Raw genomic sequence first — 12,493 nt, 5'->3', positions numbered from 1 at the left:
TTTGGAGACATGTTTTTTTTATTGTCAAACCTGAGTGTGACATTAATTAGCTTCAGCTAACCAGCTCCAAGATCAGCTTCAAGCATGTTCAAAACCTCCCAAGAGGTTTCAGTGATTGAATCCTCCCATGTGAGAAGTTGGAAGCAGGAAATATTTAACGTAGCTTAATAAAGCAAAGCTATTTACTGGTCAATCAACATTCCTCCCCTCACCTGACCACAAGCAGTGATAGTAGTAACCCAAAAATCTGATTACAGATGCAACCGGCATAAATTCGCTTCTTCTGAAGCGTGTCTGGGATCAGGCTCAGAGATGACGAGGACGAGAAGCTCAGACTAAGACTGCTGCTGCCCAACATCAACAAAAGGTGTCCCTGATAATGGATGGATGGATGGATGGATAGCTTCATAAATATCTTAAAGATCTGTCAATTTCAAAATCACCTCTGTTGATTTGCTTTACATTTGGGTTGGATGTGCACCTCTTCAGAAAAATAAATGTGTGTAACCGTGATGAAGACCACAGTGGGTGTGATTGCTGTGCCTGGTGTCCTGTGCAAGCATGTGAACCAGTACAACCAGATTTATTCATTTACAACTATCCTCTTAGGCTTTTTTTCCCCATTGCAATAACTTTGTTTCAATAAAGTGTTGTTCAACATTTATTAACACCAACTCTGAGATGATCTGCTCAGCGCAGTAGTTTTTGTTTAAAGAAGTCCGACACAGAAATCTTAGAAATCTGTCAATAACTGATGTTTTGAATGTGTAATTACAAAGCCAAGTGTGGGATTCACTCAAAATCCTACTTCAGAATCCTCAAAACTGATACAAGCTAATTAATGATCAACATTTTATTCTTTTTGCTTCGCTTAAGAAATTGCACTTAAAAAAAGTTACAAAAAAAAGTATCATTTCTCACCATTTTTGATCTTGCATATTTTTACTGAGCGTGTCCACCACCAACACACACACACACACACACACACAGACCGTTGCTGTTCTCATGTGTCCCAAATTGTACTGCACCATCCATCAGCATGCTGTCAGATATGACCTTCAACTTGAAAAAGGAAAGGAAAATAATAAAGAAAATAGGAGAAGGAAGGGCATGAAAGGAGAAAGACGGGGAGAGAGCGATGGAGCGGCTGACACTGCTATGGAAACAGGAAAAACTGAGTGTAATGTCATGAGCATTAGATCACATCCCTGCTGAGATTAGCACGCTGATATGCATATTGGATTTACACTGGAGTTGTTCTTGTTATGTGTCCTCGCACTGACAGTCCTCCGGGGGTCCGCACCGGCAGAGACTCATATTCAATTTAAACTTGACACGTTTCACCATTTTCTCATTAATCCCTCAGATGTCAGATCACACATGAAGACTCACTCCGGTGGCAGGGCAGAGGAAAGAAACAACCCCCTTGTTACACTTCAGAGTTATCTGCTCTGAGCCTTTAATTCTACTGAGTCTTGATTCGTGCTGTCCTCTGAGGGAATGTGGTTTGTCATTTCAGACAGCTACGTTTGTTTTATATCACAAGGAAGACACAATGTCCAGTTGTAAAACTCATCCGATGTGTTTTTTAAATAAAGTATATCCCTCTTTATAGTGCTAATCATTAATTTAGCATTTAAACTCTAAAATAAATTCATGGCTTTAACCAATTTAATTGATTTACTCAATGCTTGACTGCTTTAATGTGCAGAAGACACCATTTTTAGGAACAGATTTTGTTATTTAACAGATGCATTACCCTGAGGTGTTATACTGCTTCATTTCTCAGTGTGGAGTTTTTTTAACTGAATTCACACATTGCTCCTGTCATCCTTGACAAATTAGAAACATCTACATTAAGCTCCTGACATCTTGACAAAAACAGGTACTTTGGGTTTGGGGTGCAGTTGGAGGCAATCATTTTTTTACACCGCTGTTAATTTCTCCACTAGTGTGACAAAGCAAAGACACAGCAATGCCTTATTTCGGTAGAAATGTAGGTCACACTTCTGCCATCTATTTAGGAAAAAAAAAAGATCATCACACAATTTTTTGAGAAAAAGATTGTACAAAAATAAGCTGGAGAGAAATCACGAGGAGGCGAGGTGAAAAAGAGGAGGAGGAGAAACAAATTAACACCATGATTACAGTATTTGTGGCGTGTTTGTGTGGGTGTGGACATTACAACGTTGGGTAAAAAAATAACATTGAGATTAACTAGAAAATGAAACGGCAAAGCTGACACTGATTTTGAATCCAGCATTTGGCCATTACAGTAACATTTTAGCATAATGGAACCAAGAGATCTAAAATGGGGAAGAATTACGATAAATATACACCTCGAAATTATAGTAATTTAAGTTGCTATTTCTGCAGCAGTAGTGCTGTTAGTGCTGTCGTGTTGGCACACCGTGGCTGAATAAGCAGGGGGAAAAAAGGGAAACACCTCCAAAGCAGTGAGAGTGGAGAAGAAATGAAATTTGCTAAGAAGGACCTCCTGCGGGCTGTATAATGAAGTACGGATAAGCGTCATTCATTTAAATGTAGTGTCTTAGGATGAAAACAGTCCACCTGCAGAGCACCTGCAACAGGGAAAAGAAAGCAGGAAGGAAGACTACAAAGTGAGTTCAGGCGGGGAAAACAGGCTGCCTGGTTGGACGGGCAGATGGATGAGGAAACAGATGGGTGAATAGACGGAGGGATTGGGGGTATAGCTCTACACTGGGAGATTAAGCTGCAGATTAATTCTTTAACCAGACAGGACGGAGAATTTCCGCTGGAATGTAAATCAAGATTTATGATCTGGATTCCTGTGACTGGCTCTTACCTGCTTTTCTGTAACTGGAGTGACGGCGTCGTTACATAACAATCCTTGTTGGGTATCAGTAAGAAAAAGCACTTCCAAAAACTAAAGCAGGTGCCTACATGACAGCTGCTACAGATCAAAACACAATCACATAGTACAAAAACAACTTCCAACTTTTCCCAACAAATGAAGCCTCAGAGGAAATTAGAAATGTTTCAGACTCTTTTTTGAGCTGCCTTGCAGGTAGAGGTCTAATCACAGACAAAGGTAATGGCCAGACTGCCTGCTGAACAACTAGATGGTCTGTATTTGTTCACATACAGTAAATAATTCGTATTTGCTGATTTTTCCACATTTGAAGAAGCAAAAAGACATATGTAAAATAATTTTACTCTTAGATTTATATATGTGTAGAAATGGACTTTGACATACATATTTAACACACCAAGACGGGTTTCATCCTATATTTGTCTTGAAACAGCATGAAGAAGCTGGAGCTGTTGTTGTCCCTCTGGCAGCTTCCCACAAACTAAACACATACATTAGATTAACTGGTCATTCTTCACAGAGCTTCAAGACTGACAGATGACTGGTAGAAGCCACAAGGGTACCATTACTTTATTTTACTTTATTTCAAAGAAATAATCAAAATGTAAACCGTGATTAGTTGCAACCCAAACAGGTGCAAACTCCAGCTTTAGTATCCAGAGCCTTTGTTGTGAATCACATTTTCAGCCGTGTGTTTGCAGAGCTTTCAAAAATCTTTTCTCTGCCGTCTGACAAAAGGAGCAACAAATGTGTCAGAGGTAGCAGAAAATGGGAAATGCATCAAAGTGCTGTACTGAGAGTAAGTGTGGAGGTGGGGATGTGCTCTTGCTCACTGTTTGCTAATGGGATGTGAAGCCTATTGTAATGCTCTCCATACGATAACAGTCACCACAAAACAATGCATCACTGCAGCCACATTAACACATTTCAGTCTATTATCACAGCCACCTGCTTCAACTGCTCTTTTGCATGTCTGTTGTCTGTCTGCCTACCTGCTTTAAGCCAGTCTGTGTCTTGCTCACTGTATGAGTAAGAGCGCACAAGCCAAATAGTCTGCTTGCCTGTCTGTCCACCTGTCTCATTCTACCAGGCTGGTGTTGTTCTTCTGCTTGTGCAACCACATGTATTTTAATAAAATGTATACAACTTCCAACACACAATCACACTGAACTCACAGCCCACACTCAGACTGGAAAGGATGACGAAAAAATAATTAAAGTTTTCTTGTTACAATGTTACAATGTTAACAAAGCATAAATATGGGAGAAATGTATCACTTATCAAAACGCTCTACTCTCCTAATCTGTGCTTCCTATTCACTTCGTCCTTGAAGCTTTCGCAGCTTTTCGGGCGGCTAATATTTTGAAACCACTGCAACTTCACACACAGTCCCTAATATGCTGAAACAATGCCAGTGCTGTTGTGAGCACATGTAATGCAGAAGATAACTGCCTCCTGAAAACATCAGAACTTAACTTTAAACATGTAGATATAAAGGCAGCACGTCTCTCTCTGTAAGTACCGACAATTAGCTATAAAAGGTTAGCTTCAAATTGTGAGGGGGAGCATACATCTGTGCAGTGCTAATTCAAAAAAAAAAAATAAGTAGAAGAAAATATAAATCTAGTAATATGTACTAGAAAGTTTATATGACCAGCTTAGATAAGCTGACTCCGATTGTGGGGATGGGGATGAAGCGTTCCTTGATTATATTTTCCAGCATGACAGGCTTAAACCTGCAGAACATTAATGCACTGTAAGTGCATGTAATCAAAAGTGATAGTAGTGTTTCCCACACAAAGACTTTAGTCATACTCATTCATCCCATGTAATATTAACAGCCACCCGAGTACATTTCACTTTCACTGACAATTCTGTTCGTCTTATTTTGAAAGTTTTTGAAAGCCTAGAACTTTCCCATCTCATGTTTCCCTACCACAATCAGGTTGTTATTGTGGTCCACTATGTGATTCAGCTGCTTTTCAAGAAAGGATGTCAACCTGCAAATGTACTCCAATGTAACCATCAATTATTTCTGCCCAAGAGGTCTACTGTGAGCTGGAGAGCCACTTTAACCAGAACCTGCAGCGGGTGGAGAACTAGTTGATGTGCAGTAACAAGGACTACAGTAACTAGCTGCTGTCCAACACACTGGAGCTGGATAGGATGAAGTATCGAAGCCTTATTTGGGATCAAATGTCAGAACTTGGCACTGAAATCTGTTTCTGTCACTAAATATTTTTGACGATAACTTCTCTTAATTCCAACTTGCTTGATTCTAATTCTGAATTACAAGGAGCTTAGTGGGAAATTTACATGGTACTCATTGTGGCAATGACACTATGATGGAGTTCTTTGTGTTTTTTTTAAAGAGCTATACTATCTCTGGAATATTTGGTGGAGCTCTTCACTGCAATCAGATCTGGGGCAAACTCATATGTATCAGTAAAATTCTGGTTTTTAATTTGAGGGAACATTTGACTATGTACAATAACTGCATGTCCAGCTGGATGTTGTTGTTGTTTTTCTCTCTTTAGCCTGTTGGAAGAGAATGGAAATGCCCAGAGCTGGAATGAGTCTAGGCCACAGCAAGAGAAACATGAAATATATCTGATAATGGCTGCACAGGATGACCTTGTGCAGTCCCCGGGTGCAGATGGAGAAAAAACAAAGATGTAGCGGTAAACAGCACAGGAGCAGCTTCAGAGCTATTTTTTTTAAACTGGCTCATACTGTGGATGATAAGAAACACAAATGTGATCCCCAAAAGCCCACCTGGCAGAGGGATTCAAGGGCTCACCTGCTAGAAACTGCTAGAAATGTTATGCTTTACCATAACATTATTTATGTGTGTGATGAGTTCATGTCTCAGTAGTGCATAGTAAACATTCAATTTCAACTACAGAATGTATCCAGTACCTAAAAGCAGCTATGTTGCAGGTGAAATTAAGTAGAACCTCTTAAAGACAGCTCTACATTCTTGTAAAACTCAAACTCAATAGTTAATTTCCACTGACACAGAGCCAGTGATCAACCAAGAGCTAAACACATTTCCTTTTTTTTTTTTTTTAAATCATATTTTTATTGAAGAAAAAAAAAAGGACTTGTTACAATAAAGTGCATTGATATTATTTAGTCAAAAAAAAAAAAAAAAAGCTAAACACATTTCCACCTAAACATTGTGGCTATGGCGGGGCTTCTGTAAGAAATTCACCAATGTTTGGCAAATGCAGTCCATTCTGTATGCCATGACATTCTGCCGGTAATGCTATGTTGATGTTAACATTTCTCAAACCTGGCAAAATGTGGGCTGACTCCTGAAAGCCAACAATGACAACAATTTCCATTGGTGGAAAAGCGGTATCAGTGACTCTGAACCCAGATAAGCTTACTCCATTGTGCTGAGGACTGTTGAATGCCATCAAAGGTCAGCATCTACTGCACTATTCCTGACCTCTGACGAGCTCTACATGGTTTAAGTCTAACAACAAAGTGCAGGCAGGGATGTTGGAACTGTGTTAGAACTGTCTATGGTGCTTAAACCAACTGGAGGGGCTCACATTACTGACTTTCTACACTGTACGTATCTTAGAACTATTAATGATTCTGAAATCATTGATAGCTCTTCATCACATCTCTCCACCATACTGGAAACATGCTGGACCCTTGAACGAGGGTCATGGTCCTGAATGCACATTAACATGTTTAAACTGCAAAGCACAAGCAGCAGTGCAGGAGCTGTCCATGGTGTTGACCAAGGTTAACGCAAACACAAACTGAATTTAAACTAAAACAAGGTGTAAAAATACACTTTTTGCAAACTGAAGGCAAAAAAATAGGCTTGACAAAAAGACTGAACAATACTGTGTACTTAGAAAATTTAAATTAAATAAAAACACAGTTTTTAAAAAGTTTAGTTAGCCTTTGTCAGTGTTGTCACACCCGATAGTTCTTATATTGTTCCCCTGAAAAATACTTTCCATATTATAATATTTCAGCTCTTACCAAAGTGGATCATCTGCCTCCAGCTCACCCTGTCCCTAGTAATCTGCTCTGTCACACCATCCCTCTGCATGTCCTCTTTCACTACATCCATGAATCTTGTGTCATCTTCTGTTTTTCCCCATGCCTGGTATCTTCAACATATCCCTGCTCTATGAAAAATGAACTAAAGCTAAATATTTTCAAACTATAAATACCAAGTAAAAAAAAAACACTGATACAAAATGATATACACTCAAGCTACAGCAAGTCAAAGCTTGCTCCTGCAATTTACCCATGCTGTAACCACATTAGTTCTTTTTGTTGTACCTGAAAGATTTTAGACAGCAGTGAGGCCCTAATGAGCGCTCTGTGGTCCTGAATTCACAATAGCATGTTTAACCACAAAGTACAACCAGTTGTGTTCAAGCTGTTCAGGTGTCCCAGGTGCTAACACCAAACAAAAGAGGGTCTGATTTCAGAAAATCCTTTCTGAAGAAGAAGTGGAAACTATAAGTGGATCTGAAAATGCACTGACTCCATCTATTCTGCTGAAAACAAGTTAGCCCCTCTAAGGAGCTCTCTGTGGTCCTGAATTCATTTTAACATGTTTAAATCTAACCACAAGCTACTGGACTTGTTTATGGTGCTGTCACCATACTATGGGCACCCAAACACCTGTATGTCAGGCTCCCTGCTGCACGGTGTAGGAGGTTTCTGTGGTTCTGACATTACAGTGACCACGTGAAAACTCATCAATGCCGGTCCCTGTGGAGCTCTCCGTGGTCCTGAATCCTCCACTTCGTAGCTTGACTGAAGCTACCATCTGCAGATATTTTCGGTTGGCCCTTTCAGATCTTTCTGTGCAGAAGCTCTCTCAGTGTGGAGCTGTCCCTTTTACCTAACCACTCCTTGGCTCCTTCACTTCTGTTAACAAAAATCCCAGACAAAGAACCTGTTGTGCATTGCTCCTCTCTGCATCTTCCAGCTTTTACACAACAGCATTTGGCCTGATTGTTTTTATGTTTCTTGTTTCCCTGGGATGTTTTGCTTGCGCAATAAATGACCAGGTGTGATGGTTCCCAAAGCACCTGCTTCTTTGAGCACGGAGCTGCAGAAGTTAAAGGCTCAATAAAAGCTATAATTATGTTTTGATTTATATCCAACACATTCTGGGAACAATGCCTCTTGTTTTCCCATTATTATCCGGCCCCCTCTGCCCCTCTCTACACCTTCTCCTGTTCTCTGCACCTCCTCCCTTCCTGTGTCACCTTCTCCTCCCCACCCTCGTCACCTTTCCTTCACTCTTGTTCTCATCTCCTAGCCTCCTTCATAATAGATGCGGTTGTAACGGCAGTCAGCTGGAGCGGCATGATGAGGCCGCTTTAGAAACGGAGAGTGAGACAGAGAAACAGAGAGCTCCCCAAAATGGGTTCTTCTATCACTGCGCTCCCACTCGCAAACACGCACGCAAACACGCACGCATGCGCGTGAACGGACGCATTCATTCACGCGCGCGAAACCTAGCGTGCGTGCACGCACTCGCGAATTCCCATACACAGGCACGGCGGGGCTGCCAGCCTGGCCGGTGCACCCGGAAACCAATACAAGCGCCAAAGAAATGTCCACAGCGCTAAAACAGCAGTTTGTCTTCGAAGCAGCGGAGAGTGCAGCTTTTTGGAGAGCTCTAAATAAACTGTCTGTAGCCTCAGAGAACGGCAGAGTCCACTGACAGTGCCCCCACAAAAAACACAGAGAAGTCGCACACTGAGCCGGGTTATGGAGGAGCCTAATCAGATTACAGCGATGATTCATTTCCTGGGCACTAAGAATAAAACTACTGTTGGCTCTAACATGAGCCTGGCATCCCCGTGGCAGGGGCGAAAAAAATTAACCGCATAGCAGAGCTCGGTCCCACCGAGCATCCTCTGCGAGCATCACACACACACACACTGCATTATTAACAGCCGATCAATCAGCCTTACCTTCATCGATCACCAACTCCTCTCCTCCTGATGTGTCTCTTTTCTACCCCCTCCACAAAAATCCTCTCGTCTTTCTCCCCCGATCAGTCCACTAATGGAAAACACAGTGAGGACTCCCCTCTCAATAAAATGCTTTAAAGCCGATCGGGCTCAGCACCTTATCCAAACTCACGGTCTCCACTCTTGCGCGACTCCTTCCCTTGCACACGAAGCGAGAGGAGCTATCTTGGTAGTTTTCTTTGTTTGTTTGTTTGTTTGTTTTCTGGTGCTGAAAAAAAAGCGGTGTGTGTGTGTGAGAGAGTGTGTGAGTGAGCTCGGGCAGCGGAACAGACGCTCGCGCGGTTAGGCAGCAGAAAAGAAAAAAACGGGGCGAAGCAGGGATCCAGGTGCCGGTGGGCTTGCCGTGCACAGCCACGAGAAACACTCCTGTACACGTAGATCCTGGAAAGAGCAGGATGGGTGGGTGGCAGAGGGGAGGAGGTCACACGGCTGTTGATAAAACTCCTATTCGCCTCAAAAAGCTCAAGTAACGTTACTCCAATAGCGTATTTAAAGTAACGGGCACGGAAGAGCTATCCGCATCGATGCTGGAGACCAAGGCTCAGAGAAAAGTGGTGCTGGGGGGCTAAAGAGCTTTAATTCCGATAATCTGAAGTCCCCGTAGAAATCCTGCTCCGGCTTGTGCTTCAAAACCCAAATACTGCCAGGCTGCAAGAAACTACACCCACCGACACTGAAGGTGTCCTTGAGTACAAAAATAGGAGCTTCACTTATCCACGCATCCGCTTTAGGGGCTCTGAATGGCTGGACTGCTCCCAGAATCATGCAGGTATCCCTCCAGTAAGGGCCCCTTTTAAACAGATAACCTAAAACAATTTCACTTTCCAAACATTCCAGGTGATGAGCGTCGTTTCCGTCCGTCTGCACGCCCAGCTGGAAGCTGCCAGTCCTTTTCTTTTCCCCAAAGAGGATGAAATCCCGGTCCGGGCGGTGTCCGGCAGCTCCGTCCTCCGTTATCAATTATAAATCACACCGCTGACTCTGATATTCCGACGACGTGCTCCGAGAACATTTTTAGGGAGGAAATGCACTTTCAGAGAAAACTAGCAATCTTGTAGCGATGGCTAAAGCTGCACTTTTAACAAGCTACGCTCTTGCTTCACGTTAGTGGAGGCTCGCAGATCCGCAGCAGGCTCTGCATGCCGAAAGTCGCTTATCTTTTGAGGGAAAATCAGCCCACGGCTGGAGACGGCGATAATCCTCGTCGAGGCTCCCAAACGTCACATTGTCGCTCACATTTCCTCCGTCGTGCGGTCAAATCCTCCGCTTACACACGCTCAGTGTCCGACCCGGTCTTCGGTGGCAGCTGAGGCTGGGGCTAATTCCTCAGGAGACGGTTAAAGTTTGAAAATCAGCCACAGAATCCAGCGCGTGCTTCCCGCCCGTCGGAGGCGGCTGTAGGCGCACGGGCTGGCTCACGAGGATGACTGACGGCAGAGGGAGGGGGGCACGAGAGGCTGCTCGAACAAAAAGACACACCCATGGAGTATCTATCTATCTATCTATCTATCTATCTATCCCATGCTGCTGCTTAAGCCCGGTTTTAGTCAACATATGTGTGCAGTTTTTGCAGTTCATGGGTAAATGCAAGGTGCCTCACTCGTTTCACTCATTTAACAATGCAGTGCAGTCGACATCAATTAAAAATCTTGATTAAAAAACCCAACCGCTTATTGGTGTTTTTTTTATTTTATTTATTTTATTGAGGTTATCTGTTTAGAAAGATGACCAAAATACTTTTAAAACTGAAAATACTCAAAGTAAAGGGCACAAAATGCCAGAGGTCAGAAGAAGGTGTAAAAGGTAACTGTTAAAGAGTGATGGAGTCTAACAGGTGTCACCTAAGTCAGAAAACCTAAGCCCACTTCCTGTGGAGTCCCAAAGGCAGTAGGCTACGTTAACATACCAGCAACAAAAGATTGTCAAGAAATTACCATCCGCTCTGATGTAATATTCAGTCAGCTAGCTAGCCAGCTACAGGTCCAGTTCTCTTTCCCCCACTGGGGGATTGGCTGTGCTGTTAGCTTCCTTACCACAGCATAAGTATTAACTCACATGTAGCCCTCAAACTTTTTATGCCATACCCTGCTTCAAAAGCCCATATGGGTCAAGGTGACAATTTTTATTCAGTTGACATGATCATCATCAGCAAACTATTTTTTTGTGTTAATTTTCACTCCAAAAATCATATTTTCTCCACATTATCAACAACCCATTTGCATTGGCACTCTGACCAATCAGTGGTGCCGCTCCAATAGTTTATGAATGAGAGTTCTCATTTATAAACCCCTCAGGATTATAGACTCTCAAGCTGTTTCTTATTCTGTAAATTATCATCCCATTGAAGTAAAAAAAAAGTACAGACATATCTGCATCATATGAGTGTGTAGTATCTCTTAGTTGCTCAGTTAGAATCATTGTTCATTCATCACTTCTGGTTTGAAAAGAAGGAGAAACAGTTATTGATAACATTCAACTCCAGACTTCACATTGGGACGTCAGTGTGGCTACGTCTATCTTTGATAAGGCAGACAGTGTTCAAACAGAATACCACCCGCTTTGTGGTAGAGTATCACTTCCTGTTCCTGCTCAAACACAGTGGTGTTTCTGAGTAGCTTTTCTGCTTAGCAATTTAATTTAAATCTTTTGATACATCCCTTTTCATAGTATAATCTTAACGTGCTTCATCTGAATCACCCTTTCTGTGTACTCACTACCTAATTTATAGCCAAAGTATTCACTCACTGTCTCTTTACTGTTTCGCTAGCTTAGCTCGTAGCCGACTCGCTAGCACCATGGCTACTTCACCTGTCCCTCCTGCACTTTCCTGCTCATTGTGTCAGATGTTTAGTTACTCCTCGGCCTCCTTTAGCAGTAATGATACCTGTAACAAATGTAGCATATTTGCAGCTCTGGAGGCCAGGATTACTGAATTGGAGACTCGGCTGCACCCTTCATTCACCCGTAGCTAGCCAGGCCCCTGTAGCTGGTGCAGCCGAAGATAGCGTAGGCCCCACTAGCTGTTCCCCGGCAGACCCCAAGCAGCTGGGGAAGAGGGCGGCTGGGTGACGGTGAGGAGGAAGCATAGTCTTAAACTGAAGCCCCAGGTACACCACCAACCTGTTCATGTGTCTAACTGTTTTTCCCCACTCGGCGACACACCCGCCGGGGTCAAACTCTGGTAATTGGTGATTCTGTTCTCAGACATGTGAAGCTAGAGACACCGGCAACCATAGTCAATTGTCTTCCAGGGGCCAGAGCAGGCGACATTGAAGGAAATTTAAAACTGCTGGCTAAGGGTAAACGTAAATACAGTAAGATCATAATTCACGTCGGCAGTAATGACACCCGGTTACGCCAATCGGAGGTCACTAAAATCAATATTGAATCGGTGTGTAACTTTGCCAAAACAATGTCGGACTCTGTAGTTTTCTCTGGTCCCTCCCAATCAGACCAGGAGTGACATGTTTAGCCGCATGTTCTCCTTAAATTGCTGGCTGTCTGAGTGGTGTCCCGGAAACGATGTGGGCTTCATAGATAATTGGCAAACCTTCTGGAGGAAACCTGGTCTTGTTAGGAGAGACGGCATCCATCCCACTTTGGATGGAGCAGC

General features: G+C 42.8%; 1 protein-coding gene across 1 annotated transcript in view; it reads right to left on the bottom strand.

Moving 5' to 3' along the window:
* The window catches only part of si:cabz01090165.1 (uncharacterized protein LOC100333421 homolog), a 380,989-nt gene extending 370,712 nt beyond the window's left edge, over window positions 1-10,277 (bottom strand). The window contains exons 1-2 of the mRNA XM_031741783.2: window positions 8,978-10,277; window positions 8,821-8,911 (exon numbers count right to left, since the gene is read on the bottom strand). The gene's annotated coding sequence lies outside the window, so the exon portion shown is untranslated. The remainder of the gene's footprint in view (window positions 1-8,820; window positions 8,912-8,977) is intronic.
* Window positions 10,278-12,493: the final 2,216 nt, after the last annotated feature.

This window comes from Oreochromis aureus, linkage group 14 (genome assembly GCF_013358895.1).
Source record: "Oreochromis aureus strain Israel breed Guangdong linkage group 14, ZZ_aureus, whole genome shotgun sequence".
NCBI lineage: Eukaryota > Metazoa > Chordata > Actinopteri > Cichliformes > Cichlidae > Oreochromis > Oreochromis aureus.
The sequence above is the reverse complement of the archived record's forward strand: the minus strand, read 5'-3'. Positions and strand labels throughout refer to the sequence as shown.